Source organism: Mauremys reevesii, linkage group 5 (assembly GCF_016161935.1).
Source record: "Mauremys reevesii isolate NIE-2019 linkage group 5, ASM1616193v1, whole genome shotgun sequence".
NCBI classification, from domain to species: domain Eukaryota; kingdom Metazoa; phylum Chordata; order Testudines; family Geoemydidae; genus Mauremys; species Mauremys reevesii.
This window is the reverse complement of record NC_052627.1, coordinates 120,997,204-121,022,457: the sequence shown is the minus strand read 5'-3', so window position 1 is coordinate 121,022,457 and position 25,254 is coordinate 120,997,204. Positions and strand designations below refer to the sequence as shown.

Sequence of the window (25,254 nt, the reverse complement as noted above, 5' to 3'; positions counted from 1 at the left end):
GTATTTATTATATGACAGCAAGACAATTCAAGCAGTGAGCACACTGTTGTGTGGCAGATCCTGCAAACACTTTTATGTACACTTCACTTTACTACTGTGAATATCAATGGAACTATTTGTGGTAGCAAAGATAAGCATGTGTGCAAGTATTTATTGGATCAAGGTCTTGCTGCTTGGCAAATAAATTATAAGTGTTGGGCTGGGCTGGAGATAGAGTGAAATACTTTATCTTTGTACTTGAGACATGGAGAAAGGGATAGGCTAAGGGTTTGGCTATACACCTCTACCCTGATATAACGCGACCTGATATAACACACATTCAGATATAACGCGGTAAAGCAGTGCTCCAGGGGGGCAGGGCTGCGCGCTCCGGTAGATCAAAGCAAGTTCGATATAACACAGTTTCACCTATAATGTGGTAAGATTTTTTTGGCTCCCGAGGACAGCGTTATATCGGGATAAGGGTTTACTTGTGACTTACAGCGCAATAAAGGAGCCCCGGGCACCCTAGCTCACTCCTCGTCCACACTGGCAAGGCACGTAGAGCACTCTGACTCCGCGGCTACAGTACTGCTGGTACTCCACCTCGGTGAGTGGAATAACGTTTGCTGCACCCCCACTGGAGCTCCACGGTGCCAGTGCAGATGAGGTGTTGCATACTGCGCTCTGATCAGCCTCCAGAAACATCCCGGGGCCCTTAAGTGGCCACTCTTGTCATTGTTTTGAATCACTGTAGGAATGCGGATATGCCGTTTGAAAGCTCTGTTTCTGACAGCCGGGAATGCTGTGTGTGAGAGAGAGAGGCGGAGGGTAGTGGGAGGTCTTCTGCTGTCTGAACTTACAAGAGAGTATGCTGACATGTTCTCAGGCCCCCCAAAGCCCACTCTCTCTCCCCCCACATACACACAACACACTCCCTGTCACACTCCACCCCACCCCACCCCATTTGAAAAGCATGTTGCAGTCACTTGTATGCTGGGATAGCTGCCCATAATGCACTGCTCCCAATGCCGCTGCAAGTGCCGCAAATGTGGCCAGGCCAGTGCGCAAGCAGCTGTCAGTGTGGACAGACTGCAGCACTTTCCCTACTGTGCTCTCTGAAGGCGGGTTTAACTCACAGCGCTCTACATCTGCAAGTGTAGCCATGCCCTAAGAGACAGGTACATTATGGTAATTTTGAGAAATCATTGGCAAGATATGTCATGATTCAATAACAAAATAATGAACAGGCATCATCACATCTAAGTCTTAGTGGTGTCTTGCCAGTGTCATTTTTCTCTTTTATGTGGCTGCATTTAATGCGTTGCACACATGGGACACTTTGTCTGGCTTCTTCCCGTTATCACCAATCTCTGTTCTCTCCTTTTCACTCCCCATTGATTTTACTCATTTGACTCTTAGTGGGTTAATAGCATGTGAGATTATAACCCTCATCTGTACCATTGCACTATTACAGCTGCACTCACCCTGTACAACCAATGGAGTAAAATTATTCCTTCGGCTCATTTGTTCTCTAATTCCCAGTATTAATTCCTAGTTATGTGACCCCAAGCAACTGTCCTTTGCAGTGATACCTACACAAAATGTGACAACTGTTAAGCTGCTAGTATGCTAAGACCACTGCCTGTCATACTGACCATTGTTTCCTTGTACACTCCTATCTGTCTCTGTCCATCTGTCTCTTGTCTTAAACTTAGATTGCCAGCTCCTTGAGGCAGAGAACATCTTTTTCTTCTGGGTTTGTAATGCAATGGGGTCTTGGTCCATAACTAGAGCTCCTAGGCACTGCGGTAATACAAATAATTAAATAATGATTTATTTTGTCTACCAACTTTTACACAAAATGGCAAGATTATAGTTGGAAGAAGATTGTTGTCATTGCTGATAGAGACAGGACATGCTCAGTAGGCACATGTGAGGTCCCAGTGAAGGATTCACCTAGAGATAGACTAGCCAGTCCAACGCTTTGTAAGGGCTGAAGTCTGCTCTGAAAATGTGTGAAAGCTGAGAGCCCTACTATCGGGAAGGCACCAGACCATAGCCAGCATTTTAAGCATTACCTGGTTAGGGCAGTTCTAAATGACATGGTGGCAAACACACGAATCACAACCCGCACTTCGCTCTCATTGTTGCTACCACCAGCAAGGCAGCAACTGTGGGAAATTATTCAAACAAGAGCCTAGTGGAAACAAGGTTGGAAAGGGGAAGAGAAGAGCGTTTGTTCAATTGATAGCTTACGGCAAGAACACTGCAGCAATAAGCTCCGCAGGGGTAAGGAACTTACAGTTTCCTGGCCTTTCCCATCGCAGCTACCCCTTTGCATCATTTATGCAGACCACAGACCAGACTTCAGTACCATAATCTGCCTGGCAACAAGCTACCCTTTATCTCCCCCTAGTGGGTCATCACCATGAAAACAGTGAAGGTATATAAAATTGCATTATGGTATACACAGAAATTTCTCTTTCTCTTGCTCCTGCCACTGGCTTTTGCTTATCAGCATCTTTTACCATTTTTTCTTTTATGCTCTAATCTGTCTCCCCAAACCAATTCAGTGTTGTCTCATTGCCTTTCTTCCTATTTAAACATTATCTTCTCTGCTCCCGTATTCTTGTAGTTGTACAGTTAAGAGCAGGATTTCAGTCATCTATGTCTGATTGAATGTTGCTAGCATGTTGGCATGAGAGCAGAGAAGTATGGCTGGGAAGAGCAATATAAGAATGGATCCAAAGCAAAGCATCCCAAGGAAGCTAGTCCTCTAAAATGGCCATCCTGTGCAGCCCTCAGATGTTCAAGAGACTTAGGAATTTGGGTGCATGGACGCTTCTAAGCCCTGAGCTAGATTTTTTTCCTAGTATTGATTACTAATACTTTTTATCTCTAGAAACACTGTAAAGGATTTCATGATCCAAATTTGGTCAGCCTTAAAACTGAGTTCATCTGACTGAGAAAATATTCCGGATTCTAGCTTGTTACTTGATTGGTTTATTTTAAAATGTGCTCTTCTGTTGCTGTGATGGGGTGTTTACACCACACCTGAGAGGGTTAAGGTAGGGTCATTTAACCTTATAGGTTGCACTTGGAGGAGAATCAGGGCTGATAAGGTTTAATTGATGATGAAGCCCAGCTGAGCAGAGGCAGAGTGAGGTGGGTAGACAGAATCCTGTCCCTAAGGGGAGTTTAACCAGAGGAGTTGTAGGGGAGAAAGCCTATGGAAGGCAGAGTAAGAAGAAGCCCAGGGAATGAGTAGCAAGGGTTGAAACTGTATATATCTTAGCTGATGATGATAGGGTCCATGGGCTATTCTGGGTTCCCCTACCAGTCATTGGGGAAGTGGCCCAGAGTGGGAATAGGCCTGGAGGACTGTCTGGGATGGTGTATGGATAGTTGGTGTGGAGGGATTATGATACTCCAGAAAGGGAAGACTACATAGTGACCTGGCTGGAGGTCACTGAAGATGGAGCACCTTGAGTTGAGAAAGACACCAGGTGGTGAGCAACTGAAGGAGGGGATGCCAGACCAGGATAAAGCTAGTCCCCAGTGTACCCAGATGGAGGTGCCACTGGTAAGTGACCTGTTACAGTCACCATCAGTGTCAGTGTCTAAAGTTGACTCTGCAGCAGCAACAGTTAATTACTAAAGACTATTCGCAGAACCATGCTGATGCTAATTGAGAAAGATGGATCTCTCATATGTCAAGACAAGATGCTATAAAAATTGATTTAACGAGAGCATGTTTTCTGTCCGTAAGATTGTATTCTACCCTTGCAGAGTGATGTATAGCCCAGACCTCATTGGTGTAACTCCACTGAAGCCAATAGAGTTACACTAGGGATAAATCTGACCCTATGACATCAAGGGTCTTGCCTTTCTGTAACTACTATGATGCTGTTTTAAATTTAACACTATTTGAAATGCAAGGTGAAGGTGCCAATATTTGCCAAATAGAAAACAACAGGAATAGCTGGAAAAGATTTGCTTTTCAAGCTTCTAAGGTATGACAGGAAGAGACTAAAAGAAACGTCTAACATTTTTTATCTGTTCCCTATGTGTCTGCAGAATCCTATCTACTTACTTCAGTGACAACCAATTCTTTATTGCTTTTTGCTCCTTTTTATCACTAAAAAGTCGTCATACAAGGAAATAGATTGTGCAAACCCATGGAGCAATACAGGTGTCACTGAGGGCACCATTTGAAGACAGTGGTGTTGTACAAAATAAATGAGGGGATAATCTGGCTTGCAGAACCTTTATTTCTGGTAGTTATGTGTAAGAAAAAAAGAGCCCAACTTGACTGTTGGTTCCCACGTTGTGTTGGTTGAGCTTGTAGTTAAAAAGACATATATTCTTGCTTCTTTTTGAGAACATTTAATCTGGAAATCATTGCATAACTATACATATGGAAGCCTACATTGCTGATACAGGCCCTTTGATTGGCTTGTATGTGAGCTCCATTTAGTTTTATTCCATCACTACAGAGAGAGAGAGAACGAGAGAAGTACTGTAGTCTAGTAGCCTGAGCACAGGAATGGGAGCCAAGAATTTAAGTGGTCTAATCCGGCTCTGTCACTAACATTAGTTGTGGCCTTGATAGTCACATAACCTCTTTGTGAAAATGAGACACAATCTGTTGAAATGGCTACCTATTGTATAGGCATCTTGCAGAGATTAATGTTTGTGAAACATTTTAAATATGAATATGAGCTCCCTTGAGTATTAGCCATTATTCTAGAGGTAACAATTATGGCTCCAGAGCTAAGACTGCACCAGGACTCATTATTACATTGATTTGTAACATAAAATTAGTACTATGCTCTGCTCTTCTCATTGCAAGAATTTTCTTTTATTAAATGTTCTCCCTGGAATAATTCTATTTTTTCAAAACCAACCTCATCTCTAGAATGTTATAACTTGGCAATTTCAAGGTGTATTAATATAAATCCAAATGCACATGTCATAATGCATTGCAGATTTCATCCAACAGCAGAAAATATATTCAGAATGCAGTATCATCTTATCAGTATTCTAACACCATAAGCTTTCTAGCAACAAGCAGGCTACTGCTCACTATAGTACAACTGAAAATGGAATAACTGAAAGATTGATTTATATGACCCTCACTCAGCAATGTCTTAATTCTGAAATAATCTCTTAATGAAATCTTAAACATTGTGTAATGTTGATTTATTACTATTAAAGAAAGATGTTCAGATCTATGCATCAACAGACTAAACAGCTTGTAACAGAATGGTGCAACAGATCATGAAGACTGCAAGAAAATGCAGGCTGATCATGTGACTGTGCTCCAAACATTGTCTTATACAGCCAATCCACAAATTGGGCTGCTCTGAAAGCAAGTAAAAGCATTATGCAGATGTGTTCTCTCAACTGCTCAGAAATCCCCAGTGACTATATTGGTGTGTTTAAATGCAGAGTACTATATTAAACTACAAACCAATTGCTTACTATAAATCACAGGAAAATGTTTAGAAAAATAAGTCTTTAGGAAAACTGGGCCAGATCCTGATCCCTGCTATGCCCCTTTTATAGCCTCTTTGTGCCAATGAGCAGCACAAAATTGCTGTCACAGATAGCTAAGAATTCCCCCCACTGTAGTTCATTCTATATGCTATCCCCTCTTGATGACCTGGCATGAGGTGCACGTTGGGGGGCCTTCCTTAGGGTGGGAGGACATGGTCAGAATCCTACAGTGATCTGATAGCCTTGCTACTGAGTGTTAGAACAACTGTGCAAGTGGTTTGAATCTTTTTTTTTTTTAAAGGTTATGAGCGGAATGAAACCTTTGAGTTGAGTTAAAACCTCAGTGAGACAATGGGTAGGAACACACCCTTCAATTAACATTACTGTAAAGATAAATTAATCACAATTATCCAACAAAAGGGTTATGTGAACCCACCCAGGTGTTTTGGACTGTATAGACAGAGGGTTTTTACTGATTTTGTGTGTGTGTGTTTTTGGAAGGGTGGAGGAAAGAAGAGGCAGACCACAGAACCAGAAAGAAAGCAGAAGACAACCTGAAGAAATCGGGCCAGAAGCCTGTAAGCACCCCTGCCCAGCCCAGAACCCGCACCCAAACTCCCTCCCAGAACCTGACCCCTCCCCCTTCCTATACCAAACTCCCTTCCAGAGCCTTGGGCAGGGGGGACTTGGACCCATTCTGGGCACCACCAAAAATTATACAAGCCTGCCACTCCTGACTGTACTTAGCATGCACCAATTGAGGGGTCACCTAAACAAAATTTCACTTGCTAAGTGGGGGTTAGAGATGCCAAATCCTGGTGAAAGAAAGAGGGGATGAAGAGAAATGCTCCTATCTGGTGGTGTGGACTCTGTTTAGAGTCTCAGACCAGGTCTACACTACAGACCTTCATCGGTATAACTACATTGCTCAGGAATGTGAAAAATCCCTGGTATATACTAACCTAAACCCCTCTGTAGATAGCACTCTGTCGATGGGAGACCGTCTCCCCTTGACATGCTACCACCTCTCAGAGAGGTGGATTAACTATGCTGATGGGAGAAGCTGCATTGCTGTATGCAAAGACAAGCCAATGGACACCATTTGACCTTCCCTCCAGTGTTTAAAGACATCTGTTTAGACTGATTAGAGATGAAACACTGATGAGCAGGACTAGGGCCTAAGTCTGAGACCTGGTGTGTGAACAGAGTTAGGTTAAATAAGGTATTTTATACACAGCATCACCTAATGTCCGAACAGTTTTGCATTACAACAACAGTGGTGGCAGAGATAACGGAAGCAATAAGCCAGTTGCTGAGGCACATGGCAGCAGCAGAGATGTTGCATGATGCCCTCTCTCCCTCCCTTTCAGGGGAGGGAGGTTCCATGGAGGGAAAGAGGAGTGGTATCTTAAAGGTACGTTCATTTATCAGACTTTCACACAAGGTGGGAAACTGAGGCAAAGGACACTACCCAACATACTGTGGGGTGCGTGTTTGCTTACACACACGATGCTTTCAAACCATAGTTGTGGTGCTTTTGTAAATAAGAGTTCCTTTTTCCTTTTTAATTTTTTTTTTTTAAATACACAGACTCAGCACTTGTGTGCCAGGAAGTATTGCCTCTTATAGATGCCCACGTGTGGTGTTTAGTTTTCCTAGATTACTAGGTAGGAGCTTGAGTCAGTTATTAAGAGGAACTCCTAGGTATTGAATGGAGCTGTCCCAAAGGCAGCTAGAGATCAAAGGATTTACCCCCAGGGAATTAAGAGGAAATTCATAGAAAGTTACAGTGAGAACTCAGAACAAAACTGTAAAATACCAATAAAAGAATACTTGATACAGAATACATATAGTAAATAGGTATATTTGCAACAGAATGATTTTTTTGAAATAATATTTTACTCATACCTTTTAAAGGAGGAACAGAAATAGGCAGTTGGAGTTACAGGAAGTTTAAATGTGATTTCTTAAGTGGGTAACTTATTAAAAAACATCAAGAACAGAAATTGCTTTCTATTGTTTTTTAACTTTAGAATTATGTAAAGTGTGGCACTTTATATAAGGCATGTTCTATATTACAATATACACAGTCATAGTTACATAGATGTCTTCACTTCACTAAAAGAGCAAGCATTTTATTGTTTCCATCTTAGAATTCCTGCAGAAGAGTTTTGGCAAGTTTTAAAGAGAATGGGAGTTGGAACAGGCCCAATGAATACAAGTAGCAGCATTCAGAGGAAGCATAATTATCATTTGAAGCTAGTCTCTAATATCCAAGTCCTGTGGTCAGTGTGTTATGTGAGGCTTGGGCTACTGATCAGATAGATATCTGGTCTCCTCTTAAACTTTAACCTGATCTTCTGCAGATACTTCAGAATTTCATTTGAGCTTCTGGGAATCATTCTATTACACACAAAATATTTTCCCTTGATTCTATAACTTCAGTGAGAGGTGTAGCAAACTGGCAGTTCTCTCCTGCCTGACTCTTTTTGACCAAAGAAAATAGTTTTTAGATGCTGCTGCTGCAGTTTCCTCCCTGAAGTTGTATCTTGCTTCCACATCAACCAGGATATAGCTCTACCCAGTTTCTTTTCCAAGCCTAGGCCAGAAAAAAGAAAAGCTCCCTCAACATGCAGAACAGAGAAATGTCATTTCATAATCTTTGTATACTCTGCTAGGGGCAAAACCCAAAGCATTAACAAAGAATTCTTCCATCTATCTACCGCATCCCACTAGTTATGGAAAAACCTCTGTCACTGTAAAAGTGTCTACATTACAGCACTGCATGTGTAGCACTTATAGGGTAGACATATCCACAGTTAGGCCAATGTGAAAGGGAACTGGAAAGAAAAGACGGGGAAAATGAGATAAATGGATGGGGGGGGGAAGATCACTGCGAACAACACTGAAAAAAAGGATGCATCTGAATAGCTGCCTCACCCATCTTTTAAGGATAAAAGGCTTTCCATTGTCCCACCCTGACGGTGGTGTGAAGCCACAGGGGTAGCTCCAGCAGAGGATCCAGATAACCAAACCAGTTCAACAATTGCAACACGTCTAGCCAGATACTCAGGCCATTACAGAAGGGTTGAGGATCATGACCATACCCCTTAGAGGTGGCTAGTGCCCATGAGAGTGATAGGAGGAACTGCAATTGTGCCCAGAGGCTGTGTGAGGAAGAGTAAGGTGTAGAGTCTTCTTGTGCACTCTCCTCCGTAAGCACCCAAACAGTGGCTGGGCACATTGTGACCCTAAATCTTTTTCTCTATTGAGTATGTTCTTAACGGTGACAGTAATTAGTTCTGCTGCTGGGTAAATGGGGGTCAGACAGACAATGTTTCTGTAGTGATGTATTTATATCAAATGCCTGTAGATTTGGAGTTACCAACACAACTATCATAAGTAGTACCCGTGGGTCATTCCTGCAGCCTCTTTCAGAGAGTGACCTACCTACGGTCATTGAAACAAACCAATATAGTTCAGAGGATTTAAAAACATATCTAGGGCAAAGATGGGGATAGTAACATTGGGCGGGAGGGAAGAAAAATCTTACTTTATTCAGTATTCACAGCAAGAGAAGAGAGGTCACGTCTGCTGACTTTTTTAACAGTATGGCCTACATTCTCAAAAATGTCTGTCCTTTCACTTTGGGTGCCTAATTTAAGATACATTGAGCCAGATGTGATAGGTATCCACAGCTCCCATTAAAGTCAACTGGTTATGTAGGGGCTTGGTACCCCAGCAGAACAGGCCATAGGCATCTCAAGTTGGGCCCCCAAATACTGAAGCACTCAAACATAGTGGATTCACTTGAAAATGGCTGCCAAGACATCCTTCTAAGAAGAAAACAAACATGTCGAGAGAATGAGCTGCAAACCCTCAAAACAGGAAATTGATCAACATAATAACTACAACCAGTTAATCTGATCATAATCACTCCAAGAACAATTACTGTTAACAGGACAATGGCATGCTTAAAAGAAGAGTGAAATTAACCCTTAGGACGGGTATATTCATCCTCCCCATTCAGCACTGAGATAGCAAGGATGAACACATTTGCAAAATGAAGGGTTGCAGAAGATTGTAAGACAATAGTCTTGTTTTATCAATTTAACCCTTAAAACGTTTTATTCTTTGGCAATGGTATACAGTGAAAATACTGGAAGTCTCTCTTCTACTTATATAAAAAAGCAAAACTTTTCTCAATTACTCGTACATGGAATTCACCCTGGCTTATTTATTTCTAGACAAATACTATTTTAAAAAATTAAGTCAGAGCATATATGTCAATTTAAAGTAAAATACATTAGGATGTAATTATCAAAACTACTGTTATAAATCCAGAGTTAAGGTTAAACTTAAAATAAATCTACACAAGTTACGGTATAGAAATGCTCAGTTAGGGCAACTAAACTGCCTTAATTTTGTCATATAGTGATGCCATGTAATAACCATTTTGATTGTTAATGCAAATAAACAATCATATGCATTGTTTTTATTAGAGATTATTATTTTTCAGACTGAAGAAGCTTAGTTATAAAGAATAACAGCAAAAACTACCATTATTCCTATGCATGAGATAAAGGTGAATTTTAACTATATGAAGTATTTGAAGAGTATGTGTGATCTCACTACTGAGATCACTTGAGACTATAAAAAAGGTTTATTTATTAAAATATTGATTTCTGGCTGAGTGAAGTGAGGTCTTGCACTACTTGGCATTTCTCTGGCTGTCATATGGTGACTTAACACTGCACGAAATTATCCTGAAGTGTACTATGGTCTCACTCACTCCCTTTGCACCTTTGTAAGGGAAGGTGCAGTGTATACTCAATTCCTTCTATAGAAGCAGCAAAGAATCCTGGCACCTATAGAAGAACAGATGATTTTTGCAGCATGAGCTTTGAATGGTGAATCTTTCATTGCATCAAGTGGGAGTTCACCACATTCACCAACTTTCTAAAAAAAACATCTGTATATATAAGCAGCCACAACTTGCTACACTAAAGACAGACTAACCTACCGCCTACCCCTCTCTGACACAATTCCTTCTAGTGGTCTCACTGTGGCAATGAAACTCTGCACCGCACATAGCATAGACCAATTAATTTTTTTAAATGTTTCCAGAAAAATATGCAATAATTACTTTTGTTTAAATCTGTTATTTCAGTTGAACAAAGGACTACCTAGCGTGATACTATCTTTATACAGTCTATCCATAAAAATGAAAGTAAGGAGCAATGAAACAGCAGATACTAACTGAAACAAAGGAGTAATTAGCAAATGAATGCTATTGCCTATTCAAGTCAGAGACCATTTAGCTCCAGTGATCTGTTCTGTCACCAGAACATCAACCTGTTTTAAAAAAAGATTGGCTAATTCAAAATCATAAGCAATGCAAATGAAAAAGAATGAAAACACGGAGCTCTGATCTGGAAACTATAGGAACTTGCAACTACTGAAAACAGATCACGGCCTTTTGCTTCAAGTATTTTAACCACACCATTGAAAAACATATATACTATGCATCATATTTGATTGACAATACCCAGGGCTCATTCTTCATTACTCCATGTAGCGATTTAAACCTGTGCAAAGTGTAAATGACTACACAAGGCAGATGGCAGTGCAGAATCACGTCCAACATCTATTGTGTAGATAAATGGAAGGATTTGCTTGGATGGTATAAGCTAAAGAAAACAGACTTTTCTTTTTAACATAAAATTTGTTGCATTCATTTATTAGGCAAATGGATTATAGGCCTTGTCTACATTAGAGAAATTTGCACCAGTGTTAACTATGTCTATGTAGACACATTACACAATGTGAAGTGGAGCTTCCATTGGTGCAGTTTATTCATATAACCAGATTACAGCCAAACTATATAGATGTAGTTAACTTTGGTGCAAAGTTCTCTAATGTAGACAAGGCCTATGATTTGAATAAGTAAGTGTATGCAACATTTTTGTTATAAGAATGTCTTCTTGATCTTATCTCATGAAAGTAAAATCCTTTCACTAAATCTTAAGACTACTGACAAGGGGGCGGGGGGCGCAACCACACGTGAGAACCACATTGACTGTAAGGATCTTATATATTTTAATATGTGCAGAATAAAAATGTGATTCTCAAAGTTGCTGACATAGACCTAGATTTATAGTAGTGTAACTGAGCACAGAATTTGCCCCCAAGACTAGGTAGGCAATTTATTTGTATAACTCCAGTTACTGGTAAGTAACCCAGTTTTCCCACTTCAGTGTTTTCCTGTGGGAATCGCCAGTGTGCTTCATCTCTTGAAAAATAATATCATTTGGGAGTTTTATATTTCCATGAAACATTGTACAAAACTGAAGACACAAGAAAAGAGATGAGGAAATTCTGTGTGTAAATACAGAGATTGGAAGCATGGCAGTTTTGTTAGGGTTGCATTCAGACTTCCATTTTAAGTACTACCCAGCCGTAATAATTTTAATTGGAAGAAGTGATTTGACAGAAAACATGCTATTAAAATATGCTAGGAGAAATTGAAAATTACCAATAACCAAAAAAAAAAAAAAAACCCAAACCTTTCAGGTTGTACTTTTCGCAAATGTAGCTATATTAAAATTTTACACCAGTGTCATGTTTCTTTGGCCAACTTTTTCTCAGCACAGGAAGTGTTTAAGAACGCCAAATTTCATACTTGTAGTCAGGGCTCTATATACTTGAGCATAGGGTAGTTTTCACAGAAAAGTCATTTAAAAAAAGTTATTAATGAATCATCATTATGGACAGAATTCCTCCAACATTTTGAAATTAAAGCTTTAATTGTTGGGTGATTAAAACTTTAAACCTGATGATTAAAGTTACCATTACCAAGCAATGAGCACTTAAAGTTTTAAGTGCTAATCACTTAACTGCTAAATGCATTTCAAGAGAAGATGTACCATTAAACACATCTGTAAAAACTCCCACAAACTTGAAAAGCTATAGAAATACAAAGTTAAGAGTTATATAAACCAGTGGTTCTCAACCTTTTTTGCACCAGGATCCATTTGTAAACATTGATAGTCCAGTCCAACCAATGAATAGCTTAAGTAGACAATATGCCAGTGTTTTGGCCCCAACATCCTTACTACCCATTATGCAACAGCATCATCCCCTTCTACTTGCTGCTTTGTATATGCAGCCTTAGCCCTGTCATGAACCTTGCAATTGCTGTAACCTCTCCCCCATTTACTTCCTCACCCATCGCTTGGTGCTTTGTGCAGCCTCCCAAGGAGCATGATACCAGCCCACAGCAGAGTGCAGACCTGGAGCCTCCACCTCTGCATCCAGCTCTCTGTGGGATGTTGCACCGGGCTACCCCTGAGCTGTCCAACTTTGCCAACTTTTCAGGAAAGGCCAAATGTGGTGTGCCAAGCCCCCAGCTTTGAAGCGAGCCTTGCTCAGCCCCCAAGAGAAACCCCGTGATTCTGCTAACATGTGCACGGGCAGCTCCAGCCTCATCACGAGCACCCAGTGTGCCAGGTGAAGTTTGCATGGGCACACGTAGGGCACCACAGGGCCCAGCCACTTCCAGAGGGCCAGGTGCACTGGCTACAAAGGTGCCCTTCAGAGACTCTCCCCTTTACACAGCTCCTCTAGGACTCTGCTTTGAAAGGCAGGAATAATCCCCCTTCCTACCCTGAAGTGCTTACCAGCTACCCCAGGTCAGGAAGGGGCTGCTTGGAGGCAGCCTCCCTCTCAGGGCTGCTGCAGCCCAAGGCCGGGTGATGAACCCAGGGTACTGAAAGTTGCCCAGCAGCACCTGGGGACAGTGCTGGGGCAGGGCAGGATGATCAGCAAGACTGATTTAGTTAAAGTAGAATCAATGCATTAATGACTCCAGTTCCATTCTTGATTACATTGGAAAGACCCATTTTGTGAGGAGGCGGCGGCCTCCTACTGAAATAAATAAATTGGGAGTGGGATGTGATTAAAAAAAGGCTGAGATCCCCAATGTAGTCTGACCTTCCATATAACATAGGCCACAGAATTTCACCTAGTTATTCTTGTAGTGTGGTTCTTAATGTTTTTTCCCTGTCAAATTTTTTTTCTTTGACTTTAATGGGAGTTGCATATGACCTTTTAAATAATATAAATTCGTGCAAAATTTTCCAAACTAGGATCCCTAATGTTAATTACCTACAATTCCCACTGAGTTAAATAGGAGCTGTAGGCTCTAAGCACCTTTGAAATTCATGTTGCTTTTATTTGGTGTCTAAACTGAGGCAACCACAGTTTGAAAATTTTGACCTGGGCTCAACTAGTATTATGTGCTTTGCATCGTCAAGTTTGATGGTTTATTACAACATTAGTTCCTGTTTTGATGTAATGGACATATTTATGATCTGGTATCAAGATTAGCTTTGTCTCCAATTATATTTGTCTAGTTAGAGGTGGAATTATTTTGCTCTCCAAGGGAAAAAAAATGCTACCTGCATGTTCTTATATAGTACTGTGATACAACTATCTAAAATGTTTCCATATTGCTTGAGTGATTAAAATGTCTTGGATTTTCTTTTAATTAGTTGTATGGAAGGCCAGAATGTTTCTAATCTTTGTAGGAGTAAAATTTAGGTAATACTGTTTTTGTGTACCATTCTCAGAAGAAACTGTGCCATGAACGCTAGGGTTCATTTACACTTTGCAGTTATTGTGACTGTTAGGCCTTGTCTACACTAGGATTTAAAAGGTGATGTTAGCCCTTAGCTAATATGTTTTAAAAGTCTAGTATGCAAGTGGGTTGCCAACTCCGACTGAAGCTATTCTGGGAGATTCCCCCCCAACATAAGTCATTTTCTTAAAATATCCTATTAAAATCTTCCTGATTGCTTTCAGTAGTCACTGGGAGATTGATGCCAATCCCAGGAGACTCCAGGCCAATCTATGCTGCCTTTAAGGTGTTAAATTGATCAAGGTAAAGCACAGGGAGAGACTAGCTAACACATAACATCCCACCTTTAAATTCTAGTCTAGACAAAGCCAAAAAGGTAGAGTTAAGGTTGTTTGGATTCTGATGATGGAGACTATGCCGTCTATGGATTGTTTACACCCAATCCTCCACAGTTGTAGAGGGATGTCTAAATGCCTGGGAAAGGAAAGGAAAGGCCTCAGGTATGAAATGGAGTGAATTTATAGCCCAGGGTGCGAGGCAGCAGAGTTTACAACTACTGACCTACAAAAGGCTTCAGAAAAGGAGGCAATATTAGGGAGGGAGCCAGAGCATCTGCCCTGGCAGGCTGAGCCGTGGGTAGCTAGAGGAACATGTAAAAGGGCAAGAGTCTCTCCATGCAGCTGTAGAGAGGGAACTCTGCATGGGACTCCGCGCAGAGGCCCAGCCTGGAGAGGGAGGGCAGCACCTGGGGCCAGCCCCTAGTGCGGTTGGAGCCGCAGGACGGGCTCGGGGGGGAAGGGGCGTGTGGGGCGCTGAGGCGAATTGTTCCGCCTTTGGCTGGCAGGGGGGTGAACGCGTGTCGGGGTTTCACAGGGGCAGTGCCTCAGTTCTACCGAGCCGTGACTCATGAGGTGGGGAAGGCGCCGCCCCGCCTTGGGTCTCGGGAGTCCCCACCCCCAGCACTCAGGGGCGCCCTGCGGCAGCTTCTCTCCCCCCATCCTCCGGGCCCCCGCCGTTTGCAATCCAGGTCCCGTTACCGCCTGTCGCAGGGGCCAGCGAAGCAGAGCCTGACCCCGCTCCCGGCCGCGGGGCTGCGTACACGGGCGGTTCCGTGCGGAGGGATTTGAAACAGCCGCTCCAAGGGCCGCGCGGCGGCGGCGTCCAATCAGCGGCGGGGATTTTTCGCGCTGGTTCTGGCCGGAGGAGGGGGCGGGGCCGCCGCGCAGGATTCCCGGAGCCGCCGCCGCTGCTGCTGCCGCCGTTACTGCCGCTGCGTCTTCTCGGCTGCCGCCGTCCGCGGGCATCGAGCCACCGCCTCTCTCCTCGCCCGGCTCCTGTGCGAGAGGATGTGCCAGAGCACAGGTCAGCGGGGCGGGCCGGGCCCGGCCGGTGTCCCTGGGGCGGGGGGGAGGCCCCGGGCACGCTACCGCAGGCCCCGGCTGGAGGCGGGAGCGGCGGTGAGGTTACCTCGCTGGCTCGCAGGGATGCTGTGCCCTGGCCCCGTGCGCGGCCGTGGGGAGGGCGAGCGGCTGCCAGCGGGGGTGGTCCGCGGTGCTGAGGCGAGGTGCCCCCCCCCCCAAGCTTCTCCATCACCCGACGGCGTGATCCCCCCCCCCCCAGGTCTCCCGAGCCTCCTGCCCTCGCGGGAGTCTAGCTCCCCCCTGCTTAACCGGCTCTCCCAGCCTCCTCCTGGGCTGAGGGGGAGGCTTCCCCTACCTCGCCGGCCCCCCTCGCTCACCTCCCGCCCCCGGGTGGCTCTCGGACCCCCCCCTGCATGTACCCCTGGCTTCCCCCCAGTGTCTGCCCATCCTCCCGCCGGAGGCTGCAGCAGGATTACTGGTGTTGGCTGGGCCTCTGATTCTTGGGTGTTGGAGGAGCGGAAAGGAGCAACGCCGAGGCTGGAGTCCCGGCTGTTGCTGCTTCATCCTCTTTCTAGTACCCCCCCCCCCCCCACACAATCTCTTCATCGCTACTGCAGGAGGCGAGAGAAAATGTGTAAGGGGTGGGACAAGGCGCCTGTCGGTGTCACCTCCCTTGTCAGGGTGAAAATCAATCAGTGCAATATATACACAAATGGGAGAAAGATCTGCTTGAGGCTTTAAAATATCTTGCTAAATGGTGGCGGTGGGTATAAATGTACCCCCCCATTGCACTGACTGTGTGTGGTATAATCATCTGTAGGCTGCTACTGCTGCCTTCCCTGTGGGTAGAACTGGGATTCCATGGCAGTAGGAGTGAGAGAGTAACTCTGGAAATGTATGGAGGGGGAAGCCATGTTTGATTTATTCCTCCACCAAAGACTGGTGTGATGATCCTTATACTTACCCCTGCTGCAGTTCATTCCGGACCTGTATGGGAGGCGAAGGCGATCCCTATTAGAGAAGAGGAGATAAAATGTTTCTGCCAAGCTTTACATGCTCATTGGCTCAGTCTTTATTAAGTACAAGAGGATAGATCTCTCGTAATTTGAATTGATATTTGTGTGTTAAAAGGGGCAGAGGAACTTGCATTTCCAAGGCCATAGTTATAGCTCATCCGTTGTGGGTTATAGCTCTGGGAGTGGGGGAGGGAATTCACCACACTTCTTGAGTGTATTTATACTTGGTCTTTCAAAATATGTCTGCTAAGAGGAGGGCCAAATACTATCAAAAGTATAGGAGCAGTAAATCGATATTGTATTAAAACAGATTTCAGGAAAAAAGGGCTGCTTGCTAACAGACTAGTTAGACAAACATGAGGCAGATATAAGTCACTGCCTGTTTCTTGAATATTTTCCTATTGCTTTTTGCATTAAAATTGGTTTATAATTATTCTTATATTTAAAATTGAATGCTGTCTATGCTGAATAAAAAGGGTCTCTTATGAAAAAGAGATTGAGTCTTTTCAAACCTAAGACAGCAGCTCCATAGCATAAGTTACCTATGAAGTGTTTGTGTCGATATTGCAAGATCAACTTGCTGGTAATTCATGTATCATTGTTGTGCTTAGTAAAGGTCTTTTAAATGTGGGAAATACTATTAAATCTGATCAATAAATTTGCTCTTCTATAGTATCTAAATACTACTGCAGTGGAATCTTTATAAACTAATTGAAATTATTATTTATTGTGGTAGTGCCTTGGAAACGGAACAAATACACCTGAATAAACTCTCCAGTACCGCTAAATGAAATTATTTGACCTGTTGGATGTGCATGGTGAATAAAACTGCTGTGGAGCAGTGCTAGTCAGTGCTCAAATAGGCACTAAAAACTAAAATGTGATTTATGTTGGATTATGTGCCAGTGTAGAGCCATAAGGAGTGTTGATGAAATTTTTTAGGTGATATTAATTTATAATTAAATAGTCTTCACCACTCAGGTAGAAATAAGTTATTTCTTGTTAAGGATATGGGAATAAACATTCACTGCCACTGTTACACTATTTTAGAAATATGCAAATATTGACAGGCTAATAAAACATAAATTTACCTTAATTAATTAAATGGGAATGTCAAAAAGGAATAAGTACCTTTACATTATTTCAGGTAATTGGAGTGTAGGGGAAGTGCTAATGCTGCCAGTTCAAAGAAGTTTTTAGAGTTGAAATTAATCAAATTAAAAATATAACTATATTAAAACTACTCTCAAATAATTAAGAATCCAACAGGAATGATGTTACAGAAAATGAAAAATTATAGTATTTAATATCTTTACAAGCATGTAAACTCTCTTTCTCTTGGTATCATTTCAACTATCAGAATATTACCTTAAAAATTGTGTTAGGCCTATGAGACACTGGCTTCTAAGACATGGGGTTTAATTATTTTAGGCTGGGAACTTAAAAGGGGCTATGATGTATCTTGTTTAAAAAGGCTTACCGAGTTCTAAAATTATGCATTCAACAAAACAGTGCAGGCCTGGAAAGAGAGAGCTGTTACTATGTCCCATTGTTTGTGGCTCATTCACTTCTCGCTTTTGCTTTGAATGCATTGTTTCTTTCATGTCACTAGTATTAATATGTATCTAAATCTAGGCCTCAGTCCTGCAATCTGATGTGTGTGGACCCTTGTGCTCAATAGGCGCCCTTTTACCTCATTGGTACTCCATAGAGGCAAAAGGCTGCACCTGCCTCAGTTAGATTGCTGGAGAAGATGTGTATGCTGTAAATATTATAGCAGCCCTTCCATCTCCAGTCATTTCTTCTTTCTGATGCTTGCATAATTGCACAACAGAATTTTAAATTTAAAGTATAAATATTAAAGACTTGGAAACTTATGCAAATTGTAGGCATTTCCTCCACAGAACTCTGTAAAGCATTTGACTACTTATAGGAAAAAAACTCAAATCCCCAGAAGAGCTGAGCACTGCACTGTAGAACTCTTCTGAGCTGGTGCCAATGTAAGCAATATGCATACCCTGATATTCAAGAAGTCTTTCTAATGGAATAAATTTAGTATTCAGTAGAAAATTTGACTGTTTGCTTATTTGTCTATGTTTTTGTGCCATGCTCATCACTGTACTATCCTGTGCCTATTTAAATCTTTTAACTTCGCTACCTTTTTGTAAGGAATAACAAGCACAAAATACAAATGAGGTGTCTGTGTGGCTTGGTGTATGCTCACCTGTGTAAGAGATCTGAATGTATAGCTTTGGTGTCTTACCTTTTGACCAATGAAGAAAGGAAATATTGAGGCAGAATAAAGTGGATAAGCACATCTATTTTTCTAACAAACATCTTATTTTCTAGTCAGTGGAGAGGCCTAAGTGTGTCCTCACCGAAGAAAGCTTGACATCTCTGCTGTATAGTTGACGAAGAGAAGGTGAAATATGGCACCCAAGGATGAATGGCCAAATAGGGAGGAGAACCAAATTAAAAAATGTACATATATAGCAGATTGTGAATCGGTGGGTTTCATTTTATAGTTAAAGTAGAAAATGAATAGTTGGGAGGCCTTTGTGATTGACAACAGAAGGAAAACAGAAGAAAAGTGTATTGAAATGTAAGAAAAGTCCCTTCAATCCATAGAGATATTGTTAACTTCAAAATCATACTTCTTTCACTTTTTTAACCTACAGTTATTACAAGTAGCACCTAAGATAAAATATAATTATACAAAAATCAGTTATTTTTCTTTCAGATTACTTTATGCATTTGACAAAAATTGAGAAAATAATAAATAAAAATGGAAAAATGATAGTAAAAATTTGAAACTACTTTTAACTTTCAAGTTGATAGTGAGCCTTTTAAAATGAGCATATTGACTTTACCCTATTAATTTAGGGAAACTCAACTTTTTTTTTAAAGGGGGGGCTGTAATATATATTAAATTTTAAGATAGGATAGGTGGCATGCAATTGCAAACTGAATGCTGGGCTTTGTATCATGTGTACCTATTCTATACCCTGCATTCTCATAACTAAAAGGACAGGCAAAATACTGAGATACCCAAGAATTCTGGAGTATAGATGTCTTGCACATCTCAATACCCTGTGCCTGTTGATGATAGATGAATGTGTACTATCAATGTGCATTAGTGTGCTCACCATCAAATATCTTACCTGATAAATTTAAAATTTCAATGTTAGGCTTAAGAAATCAGTGTTTCTTTAGTGTATATAAAAAGCTACCTCTTACTATGAAGGTAAAAATATAATAAGAGTATCCAATAAAAGAATAAATATTTTAAGTATGCTTTCGCTTTGCCATAAACAAATACCTGTTAAATTTATTGCACCAAAAGTAAGTCTTCTGTAGTTGTGTTTTTTAGTGATTTAAAAATAACAAAGTTGTATGGGAGTTGTTTAGACAGACCAGTGCTGTAATGGGCCATAACGTTGGACGTAGACACTTTAAAGCATCTGTCTGAACATTTCGTAGCAGTGTTTTCTGCGCTTTAACTGGCTAAAGATCTGGAAATGTAAAATGTTAGCTTATACATATTTCAAAGCTGTATAATGTTGGGCAGAATTCCTTAGCCTTGGGGCACAGTTGACATAAGCACTGGTATTTGACATAATTTGAAACTTAAGCAATAAACTATATAGGTGGTTTAAAGAGTGTAAAGTTACAAGGTTTCCCCAACAGGTGGTTGTCCTGTTCTATTGTTTTTTTGCCCCCTACACTACAACTACCCTTTCTTTAACTTAACATAAGATATTTTAAAAATCAATTCAACTTCCACTTCTGTAGCACAGACTGTAGCTATTTGGTTAATTCCTCCCATTGCGAACATTGGAGGGGAGGGAGGAAAGCGAAAAAAATATATGCATAGGGAGGTGCAAAGCGTCAGATGGTGGTCATATGAAAGATACCTAGGAGTACCATTTTTCTTTTACAACAATTGATTATATCGCAAACAGAAAAATGAGCATTATCCTTTTGTCTTAGTCCTGTCTGTGTGTTTTATAATGAATCAGCATTCAAGGAATAGAAGATGAGGCAAAATGAGATCTTTAAAAAAATATTTAAAATCAATTTGAAATATTATGGAAAAACTGATGTGATAGAAGAATAAAGGAATAAAAGAAAATCTTAATAATTTTAAGAACCATGGTAAACAAAACAGTGCATGCACATAATCTCCTGTCATAGTGTACAGATCCTGAATGATTTACTGCCAGGTTTGTGATAAATAGTGAACAAGCGTTCTTTAAAATGTTATTCTAGTGTGGATTAGTTTGAGCAGCAAAGGTTTGAGATCATGAAACTTGCTACCTTGATGGTATGCTATTGAAGCAGGAGATCTGTGCACACTGGCATTCAGAAAAGGCTAAATCAGAGTGTTATCTCTATAGAAATGAATGCCCTATATATAGTCTCATAATGGAGACAAAAGGAAGCACATAAATCCTCAAGAGATCAAAGCCAGTATGGGCCTTGAGAAACGGTACAGAATATAAGGTTAGAATATGGGTCCCTTCACTTTAAGTTCAAAACTGGTAGCACCACAAACTTTGAATCAAATAATTTAGAAAAATTACTGCTCTAATTGAAGAATTTCCTATGAGAAATATGGATTGCCAAAAGTTGTTTTGATAGCTTTTATGAGTGAACTGAAAACACAGATTTGTATGTTCAACAGGCAAAATACTGCTGAACAAAAAACTGAGCATGATCAGTATAGTATTTGGGTTTTATAAGGGCATAATATAAAATCCCCGTGTAAACTTCTAGATACTTCATTGTCAAAAGTTGTCAGGCATCACATATCTTAATCTTACTGGGGTAGGATCTTGAAGCAAGTTCTGAAGAAAACGTTCTCAGTACTTGTTCAATGGAAATCAGTTTTACTTTCTAAATTAACCTTTTTGCTGATGATGTAACCCATACTGAAAACAGACTATCTTAATAATGTTTGGGAAATCTGTAAATACATTAGGAACAAGAGAGACATACAAAGTGTAGATCCACTACTTAGTGGTGAAGGATTGCTGCTAATGGACAGCATCAAGAAGGATGAGATGTTCAGTGTCTGTTCTGCTTCATTGTGTTAAGTATCTGGTCGCAATTAATATTAACAACAAAGGGGAAGGAACACAAGCCAGAATAGGTGAAGAAGGGGTTAAAGACTATTTTGATAAATTAGATGTATTCAAATCAGCAGGGCCTGACAAAATTCACTCTTGGGTACTTACAAACTAGCTGAAGCAATCTCAGAACCATTAGTAATTATCTTTGAGAACTTATGGAGGACGGGAGAGGTCCCAGAGGACTGGAGAATCATAGAGTATCATTGTTGGAAGGGACCTCAGGAGGTCATCTAGTCCAACCCCCTGCTCAAAGCAGGACAAATCTCCAGACCAATTTTTGCCCCAAATGGCTCCCTCAAGGATTGAACTTCCAACCCTGGGTTTAGCAGGCTAATGCTAATAGGCGATGTCCACCTTGATTGAATAAGGGCAAATGTACCTACTATTTATTTAGGAAGTTTTGACCAGTTGACACAACCTTGCCATATAAATACCAGAAACAAAACAATCATTACAGCAGTTAGCTTTTATTTGAAGAGACATTATAAAGAAATATAGTCAGTGCTTTCTATTTACCAGAGTGTTACCATATTACAAAGTGAGCATCGTTACAACACCGATGTTGTTCCTGGTGGCTTTATTAAATTGAGTGATATCTCTATACACACATTTAACAGACCAGGCATGTCTGTAAAATGTTAATATTTAAAAAAATAATTGGACAGATGTGCTGGGTTTTTTGCAAGTGAATGTACTTTGCCTGAGTATTGAATAAAAGATAACTGTGTATTTATCTGTCCTCTGCCTATTTTGCCAAGTACACAACTAGTGCGTTAACTTTTCCATTACAACTTCCTGTATTATTATTATTATTTTTTTTTTGAACCATTCCTTTATGGTTGGGCTGTTTTTCTTTTCCCAGTGAGAGGCTCTCAGTAGTCCAACAATTCATAGTATCTATCTTGAAAAACAGGAACAAAGAGGACCCAGGCATTTATAGTGGGGGAGGGATAGCTCAGTGGTTTGAGCATTGGCCTGCTAAACCCAGGGTTGTGAGTTCAATCCTTGAGGAGGCCACTTAGGGATCTGGGGCAAAAATTGGTCCTGCTAGTGAAGGCAGGGGGCTGGACTCAATGACCTTTCAAGGTCCCTTCCAGTTCTAGGAGATTGGTATATCTCCCATTATTAATTATTATTATTATAGACCAGTCAGCCTAACTTGGGTTCCTGAAAAGGTACTGGAGGAAATGATCAAACAATTAAATCATAAGTACCTAGAGGATAATAGGCTGAAAAGTAATAGCCAGGATGGATTTGCCAAGAACAAATCATGATAAATCAACCTAATTTCCTTTGTTGATAGGGTTACAGGTCTAGTGGATGTGGGGAATGGAGAGGGGAGAAGCAGTAGATGTGATGGATCATGATTTTGGTTAGGCTTTTGACACAGTCTCTCATGACATTCTCATAAGCAAACTAGGGAAATGTGGACTGTAGATGAAATTACTATAAGGTGGCTGTACAACTGCTTGAAAAACCATACTCAGAATAGTTATCAATGGTTTGCTGTCAACTGGAGGCCATATCTAGTGGAGTACTGCAGGGATCTATCCTGTCTGGTACAACTGTATTTAGTATTTTCATTAATGACTTGGAGTATGCAATGAAGAGTCCAGTTATAAAATTGTGGATGACACCAAGCTGGGAGGGGTTGCTTGCACTTTGCACTTGCACATTCAAAATTACCTTGATGAATTGATCTGAAATCAACAAGATGAAATTCAGTAAAGAAAAGTACAAAGTATTACACTTGAGAAGAAAAAAGATCAAATGCACAACTACAAAATGGGGACTATCTGGCTAGGCAGCAGTATTGCAGAAAGGGATGTGGGGGTTATAGTGAATCACATATTGAACATGAGCTAACAATGTGATGCAGTTGTGAAAAAAGGTATTGTCATTTTGAGGTGACAGGCATGTCATATGTAAGACATGGAAGGTAACTGTTCTGCTCTTTTTGGCACTGGTGAGCTCTCAGCTGGAATTCTGTCCCATTCAGGCCACCACACTTGAAGAAAGATATGTTAAGGGGTATTACAATGAAGATAGTGATCAGAGATCAGTTGTTCTCCATATCCATTTGCATGTAGGACACAAGAAGTTATTGGCTTAATCTGCAACAAGGGAGATTTAGGCTAGATATTAGGAAATCTTTCTAACTATAAGGGTAGTTAAGTAGTGGGACAGGTTACCCAGGTAGGTGGAATCTCCATCACTTGAGGTTTTTAAGAACAGGTTGAACAAACACTTCTCAGGGTGGTCTCAGTGTACTTGGTCCTGGACTATTACACACCACTTTAACGGGAAATAAGTATGTTTGTGAATTTGAGGTACTTGTATAAAAACCTACTCTATTCATGTTAACAAGTATCAGAGAGCCCCAGTCAACAGCCTGCTTGGAGTTAAGCAATAGTAAAAGAATAGGGGATAATCAATGAAATTATAAGAGCAGATTTAAAATGGATAAATTACAATGCACACACAATGTGTATTTGCCATTGGAACTCCCTGGTACAGGATGTTACTGATGGAAAAAGCTTAGATTCCAAGAACTAAGCAAATAAAAATTTAATCAGCAGTTGCATAACAAGAGTTATTCTTAGCAAAAACTCTTATGAGGAATACATCTCCATATTATACCAGCAGGTATAAGGTATGTTGGCTGATGACATTATGGGAGCTTTCACTTTTCTCTTACCTTTTTTTTTTTTATTTTTTTTTATGGGTATGTCATCAGAGATGGGATTCCTTAATAGATTCACTTTTCAGATCTATTTCTAGTATGGTAGTTGCCACTACCTTGATTTTCCCTGCAATGAGTCTTTGGGCTTGGCTACACTTGAGAGTTGCAGCGCTGGGAGTTACAGCGCTGGTCGTACAGCTGTGTAGGGAAAGTGCTGGTGTGTGGCCACACTCACAGCTACCAGCGCTGCAGTGTGGCCGCATTTGCAGCGCTGTTGGGAGTGATGCATTATGGACAGTTATCCCAGCGTTCAAGTGGCAGCAATGTGCTTTTCAAAAGAGGGGGGTGGGGTGTAGTGTGACAGGGAGCGGGGGAGAGAGAGAGAGTGGATTTTTGGAGCCGACACTGTTTATCAGCTCCCTGCCTTGCAAAATCAGAAAATTTTCCCGACCCCTTACTCTTAACTGCAAACAGCCTGCAGACCAGATAAGCAGCTGTTTCTCTCATCAAGCAAACACTCATCCCCCTGCCTGCCTCATTCACAGGTGTTATCTCATTTGATTGTTCACAGTCAGTTACAGACTGATCACAGCAAACAGGAGCTGTGTTTGTTTTTTAGATAAGCAGCTCCGGGAGCCCCAAGTTCACAACAAAACAAAGAGCGGCTGCATAACAAAACAAAGAGAGTAATTTAGTTAAAAGCATTCTGGGATATCTCCTAATATCCTGGACGCCAATAACAGCACTGGTGTGTGGCCACACCTGACGAGCAGCGCTGCATCACCAGCGCTGCACTCGTTACACCCCAAGCAGACCAGGTGTACAGCCAGTGCTGCAGCCAGGGAGTTGCAGCGCTGGAAAGCCTCTACCAGCGCTGCAACTCTCAAGTGTAGCCAAGCCCTTTCAGAATGGGTTGGTCAGATCAATGGAGGTCGTCTTGATA

General features: G+C 41.3%; 1 protein-coding gene across 5 annotated transcripts in view; it reads left to right on the top strand.

The window, feature by feature from the left end:
* The first annotated feature begins 6,041 nt into the window (after positions 1-6,041).
* NSD2 (nuclear receptor binding SET domain protein 2) overlaps positions 6,042-25,254 on the top strand; it is a 172,445-nt gene continuing 153,232 nt past the window's right edge. For 2 of the 5 annotated variants that reach the window (XM_039541942.1, XM_039541940.1), the window contains exon 1: positions 15,176-15,481. The gene's annotated coding sequence lies outside the window, so the exon portion shown is untranslated. Of the gene's footprint in view, positions 6,060-14,511; positions 14,620-15,175; positions 15,482-18,845; positions 18,978-25,254 lie in introns of those variants that run through there. The other 3 variants (XM_039541943.1, XM_039541944.1, XM_039541941.1) reach the window with 3 other exon arrangements.